Consider the following 20,127-nt stretch of genomic DNA (forward strand, 5'->3'; position numbering starts at 1 on the left):
ATTAGTACACTTACTATTAGAAAATCATAGATGTAGCAATGTATCACTGCAGTTTTGTTAAGCTAGTGACGTCTAGGCCCCTCTCAGAGAGCCCGGCAAGCTACCAAGCGTAGCTCGGCCCCACCGCAAAGCCTGGCAAGCTACCCATGACGTATCTGATATGCCAAACAGAGTAACAAGTCTCACAATGGAGACGTTACTGGACCCGCTCGAGCAAATCGATTAACAACATGAAGACAGTGCTACAGTGCTATTAGTCAAAGGACAAACTTCTTTGGGGATTTTCAAAAACCAGCTCCCTGTCTATGACTTTCATACCTTTAAAACATGCTATGTATCATTACTTGTTTTTGTGAACAAGGTTATCAAATGTTATAAGTATCTTCCATACTCCATTACAAAGATTTAGAATTTGAAGAGGAGGGTAAATGGCAAAATATCACAAATAGGGCCAAAGAGAAAAAACAGGAGTTAAGGCAGATGCTGTGCATGTGACTGATCTCAGTCCTAGCTGAGATCTAACCTAATTCCATCCTACACGGGTCAATGGGCATAGTCCTGGAGGGCCCCAGCACACTCAAGGAGAAGGGTAGCCTGGGTAACCCCGACATGACAGGGCCTGTGCACCATGGCACACCAGGGACGTCTCATTCATCCACCCGTCCACTTGGCTAAAAGCAGCCTCCAGGTCTCCTGAATAATGCTTAGGGGACTCCACCTACGTGCCTCCCCCCCCAAAAAAAAAGAAATGTATCTCAAAGCATACTTATCAACATTAAATCAACACACCTTGAAGAATTTTTTCCTTCAGATTTTGTTGGTTTTGTTTGTGTGTGCAGGGGCGGGGGGGTAGCTAATGCTTTTTCCTTTCTTACAGGAGTTTCCTTTTTCACTTTCCCCTCAAGTATTTATTTATAGCATCTTAGATCTGTAGTTACTAACCTACAGGAACATAACAACAATAAAGGATGTTTTCCTAGGTATAAACAAAACTAAAAGAAAGATGAAGATAAGAACTGCCTATACAAAAAAAAAAAATGACCACTGAAGGCCAGGGACTGGAGCGATAGCACAGCGGTAGGGCGTTTGCTTTGCAAAGGGCCCGAGTTCAATTTCTCCAGCCCTTTCAGAGAACCCAGCAAGCTATCGAGAGTATCTCGCCCAAACGGCAGAGCCTGGCAAGCTACCTGAGTACCTGAGACGTATGCGATATGCCAAACACAGTAACAAGTCTCACAATGATGGAGATGTTACTGGTCCCGCTCAAGCAAATTGATGAACAATGGGAGGACAATGCTATAGTGCTACTGAAGGCCAGAAGAAAAAGACCAAAATTTTCGGTCGATTATTCCTTTTCCACAGCTATAGCTGAGCCACACCTAACAGTACTCACAGCAGATAGGGTCAAGACATAGGGCCACTGCAGAAGGTACTGGAAGAAGGGCAAAGCAAGGCGGGGGGGGCGGGGAGGAGACAGAGCTGCAAGGTTCACCTAGGTGCTACCACTTGAGTCAAATTACATGAGTCACAAGTCTGGCCTGTGCTTGATTTTTTTTAAGCAGAGGGCTAAAGCTGAACAGATTTAATTAAAAAATGTAGTCACAACACCTAACGTTTCTGTTATTATTCCAATAATATGGATTTATACTTTGATCTTACATATTTCCAAATGTAAGAAACATATAATATATTCAATATTTAGGCGTCTGCCTTGCACGCAGCCAACATGGCCAACCCGAGTTCGATTCCTCCGCCCCTCTCGGAGAGCCCGGCAAGCTACCGAGAGTATTCGATATGCCAGACACAGTAACAACAAAGTCTCCAATGGAGACGTTACTGGGCACGCTCAAGCAAATCGATGATCAACGGGAGGGCCTTTACTTTACTTTACTTACTACTTATTAATATTATATTCTAGTTAATACTATACTTATAGATAATAATTAGATTCACACTGTCACCGTCCTCCTGTTGTTCATCGATATGCTCGAGCAGGCCCAGGAACGTCTCCATTGTGACAATTGTCACTGTGTTTGGCATATCGAATACGTCACGGGTAGCTTGCCAGGCTCTGCCATGCGGGCGAGATACTCTCTGTAGCTTGCTGGGCTCTCTGAGAGGGGTGAAGGAATTGAACTCGGGTCGGCCATGCTGGCCGCTTGCAAGGCAAACACACTACCCTCTGTGCTATCGCTCCAGGCCAATTATATTATTAATATATTTAATAATATAATATGATAATATGTGATAATTTATAATATGACCTTATATATTATAATATATAATACATTATAAAATATATAATACATTATATTATATATTATATATATTATATATGTAATATATAATATATATTCTTATATATTTGCCTGACTGGGAGCACCTGTACAGGTGATTAGAGGCTGCCCCAAAAGCCTCCATCCCTCTTGGAGAGCCCGGCAAGCTACTGAGAGTAACCCGCTCGCACCGCAGAGCCTGGCAAGCTACCTGTGGCATACTCAATATGCCAAATACAGTTAACAATGATGGTCCTCATTCCCCTGACTCTGAAAGAGCCCCCTATATGCCATCAGGCTACACTAGCACGTGACAGGGACGAATGGAGACATTACTGCTGCCCGCTCGAGCAAATCGATGAATAAGGGGATGACAGTGATACAGTAATATTTCCAAAAGGGAGCAGAAATGTGTGTGTGGGGGGCAGGATTTTAGGATTTTGCCAGTGCTGAGATCTGACTTAAAGGATCCATTTTGCTGACTGACTCTACAGTCATCATAAGATGTTAGCAACACTAATATTTCACCTTTGCCAAGTTTAATATTGCATCTTTAAGAAATAGTAGAGGAAATATTTTGAGAAAATTAATGCTTTTATGAATCACTTAATCACTTAATCCCCGTTATTCATCGATTTATTCGAGCGGGTGCCAGTAACGTCTCCATTCATCCCAGTTGCGTGCTAGCGTAGCCCAATGGTATCTGTTCGTTTTAGGAACATGTAGAGCCTCAAACCGATCATTTAGGGTCTTGACGAAGAAGTCTGACCATCTTATAGGTGGGCGTCCACGTGATCTTTTGATGTCTCGTGGAATCCAATCAGTAATGGCTCTAGTCCAGCGGTTGTCTGTAAACCTCATTACGTGTCCAGCCCATCTGATTTTTGATGTCTTGGCAAATAAGACAGCGTCCCTGATTCTTGAGCGTTGACGAAGATCAGAACTCCGGATTCTATCTCTCATTTGAGTGAATCGTGATATTCCAAGCATAGTTCTTTCGATTCCTCTTTGAGAGACCCGAATAGTGTTCTCATCCTGTTTTCGTAGGGTCCAGGTCTCTGAGGCATATGTTAATGCAGGAAGAATAGTGGAATCAAAGAGATGTGCTCGTAGCTGGAGGTTCTTTGTCCTTTTAGTTATTTCTTCAATGCTCTTGAAGGCATTCCAAGCCGCTCTCTTCCTCCTGCGCAACTCAGGTGCCAGGTCATTCATCATGTTGATTTCTCGACCTAGGTATATATAACTGTTGCATTCGGAGATGGTGGTTCCGTTGAGAGCAAATGGAGCGTCAGGAACAAGGCTGTTTCTCATAAACATTGTCTTCGTAAGATTCAGCTGTAGTCCGACCTTTCCACATTCATGGTCAAAGTCGTTCAGCATTTGTGCCGCTTGATGTTTGGTGTTATTAGAACGATGTCATCAGCAAAGCGGAGGTGGTGTAGTTGCCGACCATCTATCTTCACTCCCATGTTTTCCCATTCCAGTCGTCGCATGATGTTCTCGAGGGTGGCACTGAAGAGTTTTGGTGAAATGGTATCACCCTGCCGAACCCCTCTCTTGATATGGATGATTACTTCTTTGTAGAATGGTGAGATCTTGGTAGTGAATCCGCAATAGAGCTCACGAAGGATCCTGATGTATTGAGTTTGTACGCCCTGATTGGCTAGGGCTTCCATGACCGCTTCCGTCTCAACAGAATCAAAGGCCTTCTTTAAATCAATGAACGTTAGACAGAGCGGCATCTTGAACTCCCGAGATACCTCAATGAGCTTGGTTATTGTGTGGATATGGTCGATGGTACTGAATCCTTTTCGGAATCCAGCTTGTTCACATGGTTGTCCTTCATCTAGTGTTCTGCTAATCCTATTCAGGATGACTCGAGTGAATAGTTTGTAGATGACAGACAATAGGCAGATTGGGCGATAGTTGCCAATGTCGTGGATGTCTCCTTTCTTGTATAGTAGTACAGTCTTGCTGGTTTTCCATTGGGATGGGACCTTGCATTCAGACAGGTAGCATGTGAAGAGTCGAGCCAATGTATTGATGAGTACTGATGGTAAGTTCTTCAGGTGTTCAGGTCTGATCTTGTCTGGGCCAGGTGCTTTTCGTTTCTTTACCGACGAGATGGCATGTTGGATTTCGGAAGGGAGAACATTGGGAACGACATATCCATCATGTGGTATGTGGTATGTGGGCAAGTGGATGTGGCTATTAAAGAGATCTGAGTAGAAGTCATGAATAATCTTCTCCATTGCCCTTCTGGAAGATGTGATAGATCCATCATGATGTCGGAGGGCAGTCATCTTGGTTTTGTAGTTGGTGAAGGACAGGCGGGCATTACGAATGTTTTTCCCAGCTTCTGCTGCATCTACCAGTACTGCTGCTCTCCTGTTTTTGAGGTCATCCTTGATGGCTTCTCTGCACTGTTTTGCCAGTTCGGACGTTTGCTTGTGGTTGCCTGAGGCACGTGCCAAGCCACGTTGGCGAATAAGTTCAAGAGTGTTCGAAGAAAGACGGTTTTTTGTGGTTATCTCTCTCTTGGCATTCCTTGCACAATCATGGAGGTGCTGAATCATTCGATCGTATTCCTCATCAATGTTGTCAATGATGGCATCTTCCCATGTTGCCGCAACAGAGCCAAAGAGTTCCCAGTTGGTGGTTGTTCTGGGAGTCCTCTTCTTAAACCTTGCATTCTTTTCTCCTCGTTCTGTGAGGTAGAATTTTGCGCGAAGAAGACGGTGGTCTGATCCTGTTTGGAATTTTGGGACAACAGCAACATCGGTTAGGCAAAACCGCCGATTGAATATGATGTGGTCTATTTCATTGTGGAACCATCCATCGGGAGACTCCCATGTCCAACGTTTAGATTCAGCCTTTTGGAATTGTGAGTTACCATGGAAGGTTTTGGTTGACATGATGAACTCAGACAGTCTGTCACCCTGTTCGTTCCATTCCAGGCCATGGGTTCCGATGTGGAGTTCATCGACTGATCTTCTTGGTCCTATCTTGGCATTAAAATCACCGACAATGATCTTGTAGAAGGTGTGATCTTCTTTATAGAATTTCTCCAGCTCCATGTAGAATTTCTCAGTTTCTTTTTCACCATAACTGGATGTTGGTGCATAGACAACAAAGATAGAAACTGCCGGTAGTGAGCCACATTTATTCAAGTGTAATCGTCCGATTCGGGTTGTTAGGCATTCAAATGAATCAATGCTCGTGACTAAGTTTGTGTTGACAAGGATACCGACACCACCGACGCCTCTTTTATCACATGTTCCAAGGAACAGTTCTTCTCCAGTGTCGAAAACAGCATGATGGGATTGATGTCTTCTCGTTTCGGTCAGACCAATGATGTCGTACTTGATCTTTCGTACTTGTACCATAAGGATGCAATGGATGCAGCAGATGCCAGCGTACGAGCATTAAAAGTACAGACAATCATTTTTGTTTTTCTGCGTTTTGGCATCCTATGTCTGCCTTGGTGTTTTATCAGCTTCTCCTTCCATATCCTTCTCGACTCTGCATATTCAGGGTTAGGGAAATGAGATCCATTTATTACTGGATTTGGCATATCAATTTGGTCTATTTGGTATAGATCACGGATAGCTTGCCAGGCTCTGCCGTGCGGGTTGGATATTTAAGGATATTTAAGGTACCCTGAAAATTTAGAGAAAATTAAATAAATAGTCGCGCTTTTATGAAACACTTAGGAAACTAATGCTCAGGTTAGAAGGGTGGGCCTATTTCCCAGTGAATACCAGGAAAAATAAAACAAGTGGACTCGGGCCAAAAATAAATGCCTTTTTCCTCAAATAGTTCTTTCCTCTCTTCTCACACATCAAATTACCACAGTAATGCTCAGACAACCATACCAGCCTCATACTTGATCTCCTCTCCTAATTCTAGTGCTTTCTTCAAGGTTTCACCCATTTACCACCTAAGCAAATCTTTAAGAACTTTGTAACAAGCTGAAATGTGTCTCTCCCAACCCTCTCCATCCTCCCCCCCCCCAAAATATACATTTAAAAAGTAATTCAGTTAAGATAAAGGCACTAGAATGGGTTCTCAGTATGATTAGTGTCCATATAAGAAAAGATCAAGAGGAGACGTGCAGAGAAACACCAGGTTTCATGGGCTGCTTATAAATAATCCTATGTTATATCTATTTCAAATAATTAGAACTTTTACTACACATGAAAATTTTCTATTCTTTCTTGTATGTCCATTTTTTCCAACTATGATGGCAAAACTACAGAACTGTATTATTTATTTCCTGTTGGTCCATTATCCAACCGAGGACAACATCCAAATCCATCTACTACTACCTCCTATGTAAGTGACTGCTTCAGAGATTTTCAGGAAATACATCACAGGAAGGCAAGGCACTATTTAATTTTAACAAAGATTTCCTTTCTGAGAAAAAAAAAGTTTAACCCCTCTAAAACTACTCGATGGTTTTACACCAACTTTTTAATACTAGACAATTTACCTGACAATACTTATACAATGCTTTCCTGTTCAAGAGGCTGACTTTAATATAACACACCTTTCTTTTCATAAATATGGGACTGATAATGTAACCGTGTAGCTATATCAAATGAAATTCTATGTTAGTTTCAATGAATAGTTAGTTTCTTAAGAATATATATTGTTTAGAAAATACTATGATATATCAGAGGTTCCCCAAATTATTTATATTTACTGCCCGCCCTCCTTATGGGCTGGAGCAATAGCACAGTGGTAGCGCAATTAATTGTCTTGCACGAGCCTGGCCGACCCAAGTTCAATTCGTCCGCCCCTGCCCTCTCGGAGAGCCCAGCAAGCTACTGAGAGTAGCTCACCTGCACGGCAGGGCCTGGCAAGCTACTCGTGATGTATTTGATATGCCAAACACAGTAACAACAAGTCTCACAATGGAGACCTTACTGGGCCCACTCAAGCAAATCAATGAACAATGGGAAGACAGTGCTACAGTGCTACAATGCCCCCTTTATAGAAATAATTACTCAATACACACCCCAAAATCCATCATCTTTAAGCAAAAAAAAAATAGTAAGCACTCCACAATTGCACCAAAGGATACTGAGATTCCTTGGGTTGTTCAGTGTTCCTCAGAAGTATTTGGTACACTTAAGAGAGTAACTAAGAGGGTACTCTGGAAAATACTGATCTATATCCAACATCAACCACTCCTGAGAAATAATAAATTGCCACTTTATTTTTAAGTACAATATATTTTTATCTTGATTTTTGGATGTGTAGTTTGCTCTAGCATATATACAAGCATTTCCACACCAATCAATGGTACTGAAGGTTTTTTTGTTTTGTTTTTTTAATTTCACAGAAGTAGTGTGCCTATTTAGAAATATACACAATGAAACATATATGCTATTCAACCCAGGTCTAACATCTCAGACTCGACTGAAGAAAATAATCTCTCTTTGACTCAGAAGTCATCTTTCAGGCAATTTTTGTCACTTTCCAACTACAAAACGCAAAAACCTTCTTTTAATTTTCTGTTCCGATTTTATTTGAAACATAATTAAGTTAATTAAATTTAATTAAATCATCAAAATATTAAAATTAAATTAAATTAAAATCACTGAGTAATGAACAATTCTCGAATCTGCATGCCATCCTTGCAAAGGGGCCATGTTTAATCTTCTCTATATCATTCCAATTATAGTTCTTGTGCTGCCAAAATCTTAACACCAACCTAAGAAATGGATCCATTTCATTGTAAAGGACATCGCCACCTCCAACCCCAACCATTCGGGTGTTAAAAGACCAGTGCAAAATTATACTCTAAGTATTACAGGAACCTTTTAGCGTTCTCCAACTCCAACCTGAGATCCAATAAACTCTGGGAACCTCTCTTCCAGCATAAAATATGTGCGTATACATAGATGTAGTATGTATATTATATACACATTCCATCACTCACTGTCCTCCCCTTGTTCACTGATTAGCTCGAGAGGGCACAGTAACTTTGTGAGACCTGTTACTGTGTTTGGCATATCGAAAAGGTCACAGGGAGCTTGCCCAGCTCTGTCGTGCGGGCGAGATAGTCTCCGTAGCTTGCCAGGCTCTCGGAGAGGAGCGGAGGAATCGAACTTGGGTCAACCGGGTCCAAGCCACATGCAAGGCAAATACCTTAATATATATTATAAATAGCATATGACATATATACCGCATGCATTACAGGGCTGGAGCGATAGCACAGTGGTAGGGCATTTGCCTTGCACGCAGCCAACCCAGCCCAGCAGGGTTCGATTCCTCCGCCCCTCTCAGAGAGCCTGGCAAACTACAGAGAGTATCTGGCCCACACGGCAAAGCCTGGCAAGCTACATATGTGATGTGACATATTCGATATGCCAAAACACAGTAACAATTCACAATGGAGATGTTACTGGGCCCACTCGAGCAAATCAATGAACAATGGGAGGGCAGTGCAGGGCAGTGCACCATACAGTATACATAGCATTTCAAAGGTGTCTCAAATACAAAAAATGTATTTAATGGCAAATAGGGATATTCTGCAAGACTGGAATTTGGAGCACAATGAAAATTATAGGTATCAACTATCTCTTCTCAAGCTCTGACTACAAGAGATGGAAGAGAGTGGTAAAGGGAGAATGAAAATCCAAGGGATGTCAAGAATTACCCAATGGGAAACAAAGAGAAAATGAACACATGTAAAAGGTAGGAAATGAGAAGGAAAGGAATGGAAATGAGTTTAAGGGGCCTCTAAAACTAAGTTTGTTAAGTGACATCTATAGAAAGGAATCCCTAAACCTGATTCTCTTCACCAAAATGAATAACATTGTAATCCTCAATTCTGCTCAGGTAACAGGCAATGATAACTAGTACAGTCATTGAACTGATTCACTCAGGAACACCTTGCAATATGGTTATCAATAGTAAAAATAGATAAATGTTTCATTTCTGCCCATCAGAAATCCACCTGTATACTACTTTTTTTTTTAAACTTTAAATGGAGAAAGACACCAAAAGTTTAGGAAAACTTTAGGAGAGTGAAATTTAAGTAAAAGAACATTCAGACAGTTCTCATGACCAGGAAAAAGTGAAAATTCTGGGATCTTCATTAATAGGCCCTGTCGCACTGTAGTACTGTCATCCCCTTGTTCATTAATTTGCTCAGTGAGCACCAGTAACGTCTCCATTTGTTGTTACTGTTTTTGGCATAGTGAATACGCCACTGGGAGCATGCCAGGCTCTGCCGTGCCAGTAGGATATTCTCGGTGTCTTGCTGGACTTTCCAAGAGGGACAAGGAATCAAACCCGGGTTGGCCGCATGCAAGGCAAAATTAAAAGGCCCTAGAATACAATATTAAACAATGCAACTGTCACAAGAGTAGTAGTCAAGCAATTCTCAAAGCCTGGTCCTCATCTACAACTTCTGTGGTTGGTGACATAGGCAGTTGGCAATTTTTTTTATAGAGTAAGGTACCAAATACTGAAGAGTCTGAAGGGTATAAATTTTTGTCCCCCCTACAATTCATCTTTGCCACAAGAGCTGTCAAAGAAGCCACGGAAAATGAAAGTGAGATACAGCAGCTCAAGCTATAGCTGTAACCTAATCACATTTAATTCAAAGAGTCTGAAATTTGGATCTCAATTTTCACAAGTCAGAAAGTTTTTTCAATATTTAAAAATGTATAAACAATATTTAATTCTAAACATTATGGGTGATTGCATGCAGTTGGTTTACCCCTCCCCCCCCCCCCCACACACACACAAGGCCCTTACACTTACATCCTTTGCTTTAAAGGTCCCTAACATGAACTGTTGAGGAAGTCCGATGTAGGCCCACCCATGTGTGAAAAAAAAAAAACAAATCAACAGGGGAAATCTACCAGACAAGAAAATCCTCCCATCACTCCAGAGCCCACACCCCTGCCTCAGCAAGGGCACAGGTGGATGGACAGTCTTCCACTGCAACAAAAGTCAAAGGCAAGAAACTTGAAGTTCTGTTGGCTGGGGCTTAAACCATTTACCTGAATTCTACCATATCTAAAGCATTGCCACACAAATGATGATTCGACCTTTCTGGGAAGTTTAGTCATTTATTCCCAAACTGAACATGGAAGGAAAAAAACAAAAACAAAATTCCAAGTCCCAAACCATCACCCGCTGCCATCCTCCCACACCTGCTTCATTTTTCAAGAACGGTTGTCTCTGTAATAACCTAATGGTTCGACTACAGCAGTCCACCAAAGCTGGAGGACAGCCTGGCCACATTTTCTGTCTTGCACCTCCTGAAAGAACATGGAGAGGTTTCTTCCTTAAGTCTGGTCCTCCTATCTGATGATGGGGCTGAAACTCTAGCTGGCACCCACACCCTCCCAGCTAAGGCACGTAGTATATAGTGCCATATAGTGCCAGCTCGGCTCCCTCTCGAGCAGAGCTGCTCCAGCACCCCAGTCGGTCCTGATGATGGAAGGAGATTTGCAGTCTCCGACCTCAGGAGGCTACTCCGGCCCCCATAACCGGCCACTGCACCAGCGCGACCCCCACTCGCCCACGCTAGCCCCTCCTCCCCGCAATCCTGCAGGGATTACTGTACAATCGGGAGGTGGGTGGAGAGAGAGAGAGAGAGAGAGAGAGAGAGAGAATGGACTGAATGCTTTTTGAAGAGAACAGGAGCAGAAATTCATACTCTCACCCATTACCCGCCCCACCCCACAACACGCACACATACACACAGACCCCCCAAGACACAAAGCGAAACACACACACACACACACACACTCCGCAAAACACAAAGCATCTCGAGAACTGAGCTTCCCGGGGCACATCCGGTACTCCGGGGCTGCAAAACAGCAGACAAAGGCTCCCGAAGGGGAGTGGAAAGGCAATGACGGGGGACGCCAAAGCAAAACGCTCCCACCCCACGAGAGCGCCGGATACAAGGGCCAGGCACCACTGGGATGGAGGTCGCCGGGCGGGAAGGCAGGTACCAAATAGTGGCGCGTTTGGGGGACTCCCAGCCGCCGTCTAGGCGAGATGCCTATCTGGGGGCATTCTGGGCATTCTCTCCACCCCCACACCGCACAGCTCAGCGCCGCGTAATCAGGGGCGGGGGGGCCCGCAGGGATGACGGCGATGGGAGGGTGTCCAGCCGGGAGCGCGGCCCCCTACAGCTCCGAGCAACAGGCTCTCTTTGGCAGCGGAGCGTCCAGTCCCCAGCTCGGGCACCTTCACTCCGCCCCTCCAAAAGGGAAACAACAACTTGAAACCGTTGGGAGAACAGCAGCCAAGCAGGGGGGGGTGCACCCGAGGCTGCGACGACGGGGACTCGAGCTCAGAGACTTTGTCACTTGCAAAGGAAACTTCTAGGCCCCGTGCTGGGAGAGAGTCCGACGAGCAGCTCCCGCCCCGCACCGCCCCGCCGGCCGCGCGGGCTGGGACCAGGGCGCGGTGCAAGCCGAGCCGGCCGCCCGCCCCGCACGGTCCCGGCCGGCGCGCGCGCGCAGGGGGCGCGGGGGCGCGCGCCAGCCTCCCGGCCCCGGCCCCGGCTCCGCTTACCCGGCTGGCGGCGGCCGCCTGGGGAGCCGGGGGTCGCCGGGGACTCGGGAAGGCTCGTCTCGCCCACGCTCGCTTCCGTCGCTTCGGCGGGAACGGCCGGACGCGGAGCCGGGGAGGGGGAAACGCGCGCCCCGGCCGGGAAACTTAATCCCGCCCGCAGCCGGCAGCCCGACGCCTGGCTCGCGCCCGCTCGCCCCCTCCCCCGCGCGCCGCACTTGCGCCGAGCCGGGCCGCCCGGGCTGCCGGGCTGCGTGACGCCTGCGGCCAGCGGGCGCGCCTCGGCCAATCAGGGGGCGCGGCCCAGCCTGCGGGGGGCCCGGGTTGGAAACCGGTGGCCGCGGGCGCTCGGCCTGGGACGTGGTCGCTGGGCGCTGACGGCTTGCCAGAGGCGGCAGAGGGTGTCCCGTTACTTTTCAAACGCCGGCTAGCAAGGGATGATCGTTCTGGACCAGTGACACACCCCAAGCCCCCACCCCCATCCCTACCCCCCCCCCAGTGCAATTTTTGGAATCGATGAATATACGTGTTTTCTAAAAATACTATTTGCTCCCGCGAAGTTCGAATTTCTCTGATGATGCTTCGTGGTGTTTCTTTACTAAATCTGACAACCTGTGGAAATGGGTAGTTTCTAGTTCTGGGGACACACGTGTGTGTGTGTGTGTGTGTGTGTGTGTGTGTGTGTGTGTGTGTGTGTGTCTTCTGAACGGTATGCCACGTTAAAGTAGAAGAGGATGGTGTACAAAAGCGCTCTAGTGAAGATGCATGGAGTCGTCACTGGAAGAATGGCTAACTATGTCTAAGTAACTTTCAGCACATCAGTAAGCATCCTAAGACCTATGATCCAATAATAGAAATAAGCATGAAAGGATTTAAGATATGCAGCAAAGAAAAAAGACACTGAATTTCGTTTTATGACACTGTCTCTGATGTCTGTGTTTTCTGAGTCCCATGAATCTTTTCTATAAAGAAAATTGAAGAGAAGGGACCAATGTGACAGTAATAGTTAGAGATGATCACTCGATCGCTCGGGACAAGAACTCAAGAACTGGGTGTTGAAAGGTAAAGGAATCTACATTGTAACATTTCAGTATCCCTGCAGGGGGGGAGGGGGAAGGGGGTGGAGCCTGGGAACATTGGTGGTGGGAAATGTAAACTGGTGAAGGGATCGGTGTTGAAACATTATAAACTGAAACCCGATCATGAACAACCTTGGAACCGTATCTCACTGTAATTCAATTAAAAAGAAATTTTACCAAAAAATTAAAAAGAAAAAAAGAAAATTGCTCCCTTTCAAATATATTTGGGTTACTCAGAATTACAGTTTGAAATATTACACAAATAAAAGACTTTAATATATTGACTAAAAGGTCTGTTTTTCTTTGACCAAGTCATAATTATTTTCTGATTGACTATGAAAATATCCAATTAGATTTCTCCAATATTCACCAAACATTTGGAAGCACAGTCTAAAAATATACACGTCTTTAATGGGAAACCCAATTGAACTTCATTTCTCTTTTTCTTTCTGTTTTCCTGTCTATCCTTCCTTCCCACACTTAGCGGTGCTGCCATTCCTGGCGTTGCTAGGAGCCTGCTGATGCAGAGAATAAACCCAGGACCTACTACATGTTAGACATATGCTGGTCAACCATGGGAGCCATGTCCCTCCTGGATCTCGCATTGGTGATTTTGCAGGCACATTTTCAAAAATCAGGAAAATAGGTGATTGGCCTGCAAAGGAGTTGGGATAAAATGAGTTTAGTGGTCTACACAAAGCGATGATCATTTGGGTAAGGCCCCCTATGTTTTCACAAAGGTGGTCAGGTCTAGATTTGCCCCTCGCCCACAAAGAAAAATAAAAGCACTGATAAGATTTCTTCAAACACTGAGATTTATTACCTTCTTGTTTTGTTTCGTTTTGTTTTTGTTATTTTGTTTTTAAATCAAAATAAAGTGAGGATGAAAGGGAACCAGCGTCCCAGACTATCGTTCCCTTTGTATTTTCAGTACTTCTCTATTGTGTATAATCTTGCCATCAGCGCTCTCACTTCTCCAGTTTGAGTAGGGGTAAGAGAAGAAGAAGAGAGTGAGAAACAGGGAGAGGGAGAAACGTGTCTTTTTTTATATTACTTTTTTTTATTTTACAAAGTAGTTATTTGTTTACATTTAACATTCGAGCACCAATCCCACCAACATTACACCTTCCCACCACCATATTTCAGATGTTTCCATCCGGAACCCCAATCCCTGCCTCAAAGCAGAACCAAAATAATATACTTTGTACTGTTTGCTATGAAAAATTGCTGAAAATGCTACCAAAAAGTTCCTTAGAGGAAAGAGTGTGAAGATTGTTGTATTTCACCCAGGGGCCATTAAGCCCTTCTATAAGAGATCACTAACATGTTGTTAAAAGGTGAGCCCGTATATAAATATATATCTGTAAAAATATCATTATTTCCCTCTAAGACTGGTTGTCTCCTACTTTGAACACCATCAAATGTGGCACAATACTCTTGGAGTATGAGGAGGGTGGGTGGTATGAAGTGTTGCATTCGGGGCCATGCGGTCCAGGAGTAGGTTCACTCTTAGGTGAGGCTTGGTCCCAGAATGTGGAGAGTGCCCATGAGCATGGCAGCAATTGTGTTCTGGAGGTTTCTGGCTGCTAGGGCTGGGTCCTTTGGAGTGAGGAGGAGTCTCATCTGCCACCTCCAGGGTGCCTCAATGAAACAGTCTGGTGCAGGGGTTCAGCGGCATGGCTATGGTGAGTGTCACAGAGGGAGAAAACACTTCTTTGCTGTTTATCTCACTCCTTTCTTCTTGGTTGTTGATGGATTGTTGAAATCCCTCAACATTCTGGCTTCCAGTCCCACCATTTCACCAGGTGGAGTCTTTCTTGCTAGGGGCATTGATGACTTACCTCCGCTTAAATCCAATGGATGTGTTTCTCTTTGCATATTCCCTGTCCTATCAGATGCATGTGCAGTTGGTGGACATTGTCTTATTGAAGCACCTCCACCCCCTATATTGGTACTACCATGGATATTAATTACTATTCTGGCTCATTTAGCAAAGTGCCCACTTGAAACAATACTATATCAGAAGACCAAAAAAAAGATGATGTTGTTCATTAGTTCTACAAAATTACAAAAAAATTGGAGAAATATTCTATGTAAGTGTCATAATATAGAAGATTGTCTTCCACTGTCCTAAGACAGAAGATCCTAAATTTTGTTTGAATGGGAATCACACCAGTTGGCTCTTAGGGATTACGCTCACTTCTGTGCTAAGGTATCACTCCTGGCAGGCTCAGGGAACGAAATATGGTGCTGACGAATGAACTTTGTAGGCATATACAAAGCAAGCATCTTAAGCTCTGTATTATCTCACCAGCCAGAGGACCCTATTTATCTCGCCCGCACGGCAAAGCCTTGAGGAGCTACCTGTGACGTATTTGATATGCCAAACACAGTAACAAAAAAGTCTCACGATGGAGACGTTACTGGGCCCTCTCGAACAAATCGATGAACAACGGGAGGACAGTGACAGTGATTTATTTATTTATTTATTTAGTGGGAAGCACACCCAGTGGTGTGCAGGACTGACTTCTATCTCTGCATTCAGAGATCACCTTTGTCGAGCTCAGAGTGCATGCTAGTAACCAAATTTTAGTTGGCTATGTGCAAGGCAAGCACCTTACCCACAGTACTATCACTCCTACCCCAGAAGTCCCTAAATATTATAGAAATAGTACGTCAGTGCTATGTATTGCTCTGGTTTCTGAATATTTTTAAGTTGAAGTAAAATCTTCCAGAAGTAACCAAAGTCTAAAACTGATAATATAGAATCTCTCTATAGGAATCCTTTTCTAAGGACTAAGTGACTTTGGGGGAGCTCTAAGTGTAGCACCATAGACTATTTCCATACCATTAACTAGCTGTGACTCTTAATAATAATGCTTCATTTAAGTGCAAACTAGACGGCATGTTTTTGTCTCCCTCTGCCTGCCGAAGGGCTCCCAGATAGATGACAAGCATGCACTACTAATTTATTACAGTTTGAGGAAATGTTTTTACATTCTGTTTACTGGCTGACTGGCTTTATGATTTCAATTGGCATCTAGGGTCCTTGGGGTATGGTATGGTATGGATGCATTTTTCTTGCCACTTTGATGTTGAAAAGGAGAGATAATTATTAACTATGTTTTCCTCCATTGAAAACAGAGAAGAACTTTTAAAAAACAGAAGGATAAAAGGCATGATGATAAATACATGTGTATCTAGAAAAGAGCTGTTGGGGGGAGGGAGTGGCCAAGAGAGAATCTCAGGTATGCGAAAAATGTAAAAATTCTCTTCTAAGTACACATAGAATAATCTATCCCTCTTCACATAACAAACTGTTTCCAGAAGAATCGAAGAACCAAAACCTGCAGTGTGTTTGGCTGGATCTCATCTCTCTAAGGGAAATGGAATCATTGGCATCAGGAGGTTATGACCTTTGGAGTTAGAATTCATTATCTTTTGTTCCCTAAGAATTCTGATGTGGTAAGGAAATCCAGGAGAAGGAATAGGCACCAGGTTATTTTAGAGGAAGAATGCATCCAAATGCTATTCCAGAATCTCTGAATTAAGTGTCTGCAAGCTAGAATTAAGCTTTCTAATCTCTCTTACAGAATATTTATTTTTCATTATTCATACTCTTAGGGTGTAGTTAGTTGTCCAAATAAAAAAATCAGGAAAAACAAGCAGTAACAATAATGAGAAATGATGTTCAAGTTGCACAGTCCTTTTCCTCCTATGTAATAACAAAATAAAATAATCTGGGATGTTTTAGACCATGAGTGAGCCACTGAATCAATATTACTTAGAACCTATTTCATCTCTTGCAGTTCCATTTGTAGAAGACTCATACATGTCTCCTTTTAGGTTCAAATTAGTTTGAATTAGCTTTTGCAATTAAAACTTTTATTTGCAATTAAAGCTGTTGTTTGCAATTAAAACTTCCAAATTAATGAGATATACATTTAAGTTATTAATAGAGATTTCATAACTACTTGTAAGTTCACAAATATCTAATTTTGAAGGAAGAACTCACAGTGGAGTTTGGGGGACCATGTGTTACTGGGAATTAAACCTTAGGACTACTGTTTGCAAAATATATGCTCCAAACAAGTTGAATTATATCACTGACCCCAAAATTTGGGCCTGCCCTAGCTGTACCCTGGGGTCTGGGGCCACTCACAGAAATATTTTAGCTGGTGTCATAGTCCTCACCTTCAGTCCAATCCCTGGCAATACAATAGCTCAGGACAGTGGTGCTAGAATCTACCAGGAACACCCAAGTACTTTGAGAAAAATTAGAGCTATGCTTGCCTGTGATAGAATAAGGGCCAGCCATGTGGTGCTGACAATTGAAAATTTAAATTTTTAAAAAATTTATTGAAGCAAAGTATCATAAATTTCTAGTATGCACCATTATAACTTAATGTCTGTGTGTACTACATGAAATTTCCCACTAAAGAACACACCAAAATTTTCCCAGTTGTTAGAAGTTGTTTCAAAAACTCAAGAATATAATGAAGGTAAAAGTTACTATTGGTGAAAGTGACAGAGAAACGTCAACTTTTTTTGTTCTTATGGCAAGCATAAATTTAAGGATGGAAGACCAATTCTGAAGATCAGATTTTCTTAGTCATTGGAAACCTTCCATAATTATCATTCAGTTTAGTCCAGTGTCTATGTTGCTTTCCTTTTGACACTAAAGATGTTTGGTTAAGGTACTTTTTCACATGGCAGACATTAGTTTGACCCTGACATCACATTTGGTCCCGCATTCACCACCAGGAGTGATCCCCGAGTACAAAACCAGAATTAAGCACTGTGTACAGCCATGTATAAAAATCTGTTGATTCTTGATATTCTGATCTGTTTACAGTAAAACCGTAAATGGCAACTGGGGGCTTTTTACACATGGAAGGGTTTGTCTAATACATCGTTTTAAAAGTCACACAAAAAGCTCCTAAATGCCCATGTGAGAAAACATTTGCTGAGAGCCCTGTGATATAGTTAGAGAGGACTGGTTGTTTGGGAACTAGATGCCTGACTTCCAGGAATTCTTCATGAAAACCCTCTCCCTCTCTCTCCCCCCTCCCCTTTTCCCCCTCCTTTCTCTCTCTCTCCCTGTCTCTCTCTCTCTCACTCTCTCTCTCTCTCTCTCTCTCTCTCTCTCTCTCTCTCTCTCTCTGTGTGTATGGGCACATGTACGTGGTAGTAGTGGTGATGGAAATCTCAGTTGTTCCAGTTTCCAGCTTTTACAACTAACATGTCCTTCCTCTCTCCCATAGTACCTGATATTTCAATGTTCCCAGCTTCTCTGTAGTTTTAATGGAGAGCTGACTCCCTCCTCAGTTATACTACCTTTTGTCCTGTGAGAGTGCTTCTCAAACTACCTGTAAAGGGTAAGAATTTGTGTTTTTTAATTACTGAAGAATTTCCAAATAACACACCTAAAATGAATAAGAAAATGTTTTAATGTTTGTATGTTGTGTCAATGTTAAATTGCTCTAAATATTTTTAAATAAAATTTTAGTATACTTCTGAACCAAGGTGCAGATCACATGGGTAACAGTTCTTCAGGGCTTTATTATTCCAACAATGGTTCATAAACCAGAAAAAAAAATCCTATCACTTGGGTCTCATTGAAAATGCAGAATCTCAGGTATTACCCCAGATTCAGTGAATCAGAATCTTTATTTTAAGCAGATTGCCAGACAATTTCTATGCACATTAAAATTCTCAGAGAGTTACTGCTTTTTCATCTTTTGTGGGGGGGGGGGGGGGTGGTGTTTGTTTTAGTTATTTGTCATATGAAATGTACCACTGTCTCTAAGCAGGAAGAGTTTTCTTCTGAGCATCTGAGGGTTATATCTCCTCATTTGGAAGCAGATCCTCTATGAAGACTTCAGGTTTTATTAACCGCTATTATTTTGTTTATGTCATTCATGTTCTTAAATTATTGCCATCCTTCACCCTCAGCTAGAATGTAAGCTGGGTGGGGGGAGATCTCATTTGTCTCATTTCTGATCCTTTATTCAATCATAGCACAATGCCCAATGGCCTATTGTTGTAGTGTACAGAACACTGCTAATGCTGTTTATCCTCTTTCCTTTAAAAAAAATTATTTTTTTCCCCAGACCACAGGAAGAACTCAGGGGACTGTGTCACCAGATGCAGTGCCAGCAATTGAACCTGATTCAGCCCAAGTCAGCCCAGAGTCAGCCCAGGTCAGCTGCATGCAGGCTAAGTGCCTTCTCTACCCTTGGTACTGTCTCTCAGCTTTTGTTTACTTGCTGTCCAAGCGGTAATGCCTCAAGGCACCAAGTTCTTTCTTAGCATGGGCGTGTGTGTGTGTGTGTGTGTGTGTGTGTGTGTGTGTGTGTGTGTGTTTGTCAGTCTGACTATGTCACAGAAAGCCCAACCCAAACTGGCTTATAAAGGGGAAGGTATGCTGGTTTATGTAACAAGAACTTGGACACTGTTTACAGGCATAGTCCAGTGCACACTCTGGGCCCTTTCCTGTCTGATTCTCTCAGCTCTGTTTGTATCTCCACGACAGCCTTATATCCACACTAGGAACGAGAGAGCCATGGCAGTGACTAGCCAGCTCTAACCTTTTCAGGGAACACTGTCCAGAGATCATCTGTGGCAGTTGCTCTCTATTAAAGAGCTAGTATGAATTTCTGTTCCCTTGGGACTGGAGAGAGTATACAACAGATACAGCATTTGTCTTGCACTCAGCCTGTGTAGTTGACCCCAGTTATATCCCTGGCACTACACATAGTACCCTGAGCACCTCAGGGAATGATATCTGAGCTCAGAGCCTGGCGTAAATCCTGGGCACTGCTGAGTGTGGACAAAAAAACCAAACCTCACTTAACATTCCTTACAGTAAATTGGTTTCTTCTTTTTTTCTAAACACATTCATAGACAGATATGATAATAGTATAATTACTGTAGCACTGTAGCACTGTCATCCTGTTGTTCATCGATTTGCTTGAGCAGGCATCAGTAACATCTCCATTGTGAGACTTCTTGTTACTGTTTTTGGCATATCGAATATGCCATGGAGAGCTTGCCAGGCTCTGCCGTGAGGGTGGGGTACTCTCGGTAGCTTGCCGGGGTCTCCAAGAGGGGCAGAGAAATAAAAAATAAGTATATATATGTAAACATATATACATATCTTCATAGAGTCATAATGTAATCATAATATACATGATTATAATATAACCACATCATAATATAGC

At 43.2% G+C, this 20,127-nt stretch overlaps 1 protein-coding gene and 1 non-coding gene across 6 annotated transcripts in view; both read right to left on the reverse strand.

Moving 5' to 3' along the window:
• The window catches only part of MPDZ (multiple PDZ domain crumbs cell polarity complex component), a 189,427-nt gene extending 177,485 nt beyond the window's left edge, over nt 1-11,942 (reverse strand). For all 5 annotated transcript variants that reach the window (XM_056117064.1, XM_056117063.1, XM_056117062.1 and 2 more), the window contains exon 1: nt 11,829-11,942. The gene's annotated coding sequence lies outside the window, so the exon portion shown is untranslated. The remainder of the gene's footprint in view (nt 1-11,828) is intronic.
• LOC130026708 (U6 spliceosomal RNA) lies at nt 7,882-7,991 on the reverse strand. Its single transcript, XR_008792906.1, has one exon. It is a non-coding gene; the product is annotated as a U6 spliceosomal RNA (small nuclear RNA).
• Nucleotides 11,943-20,127: the final 8,185 nt, after the last annotated feature.

The sequence above is a fragment of the Sorex fumeus genome, unplaced genomic scaffold (assembly GCF_029834395.1).
Source record: "Sorex fumeus unplaced genomic scaffold, SorFum_2.1 ptg000034l, whole genome shotgun sequence".
NCBI classification, from domain to species: Eukaryota; Metazoa; Chordata; class Mammalia; order Eulipotyphla; family Soricidae; genus Sorex; species Sorex fumeus.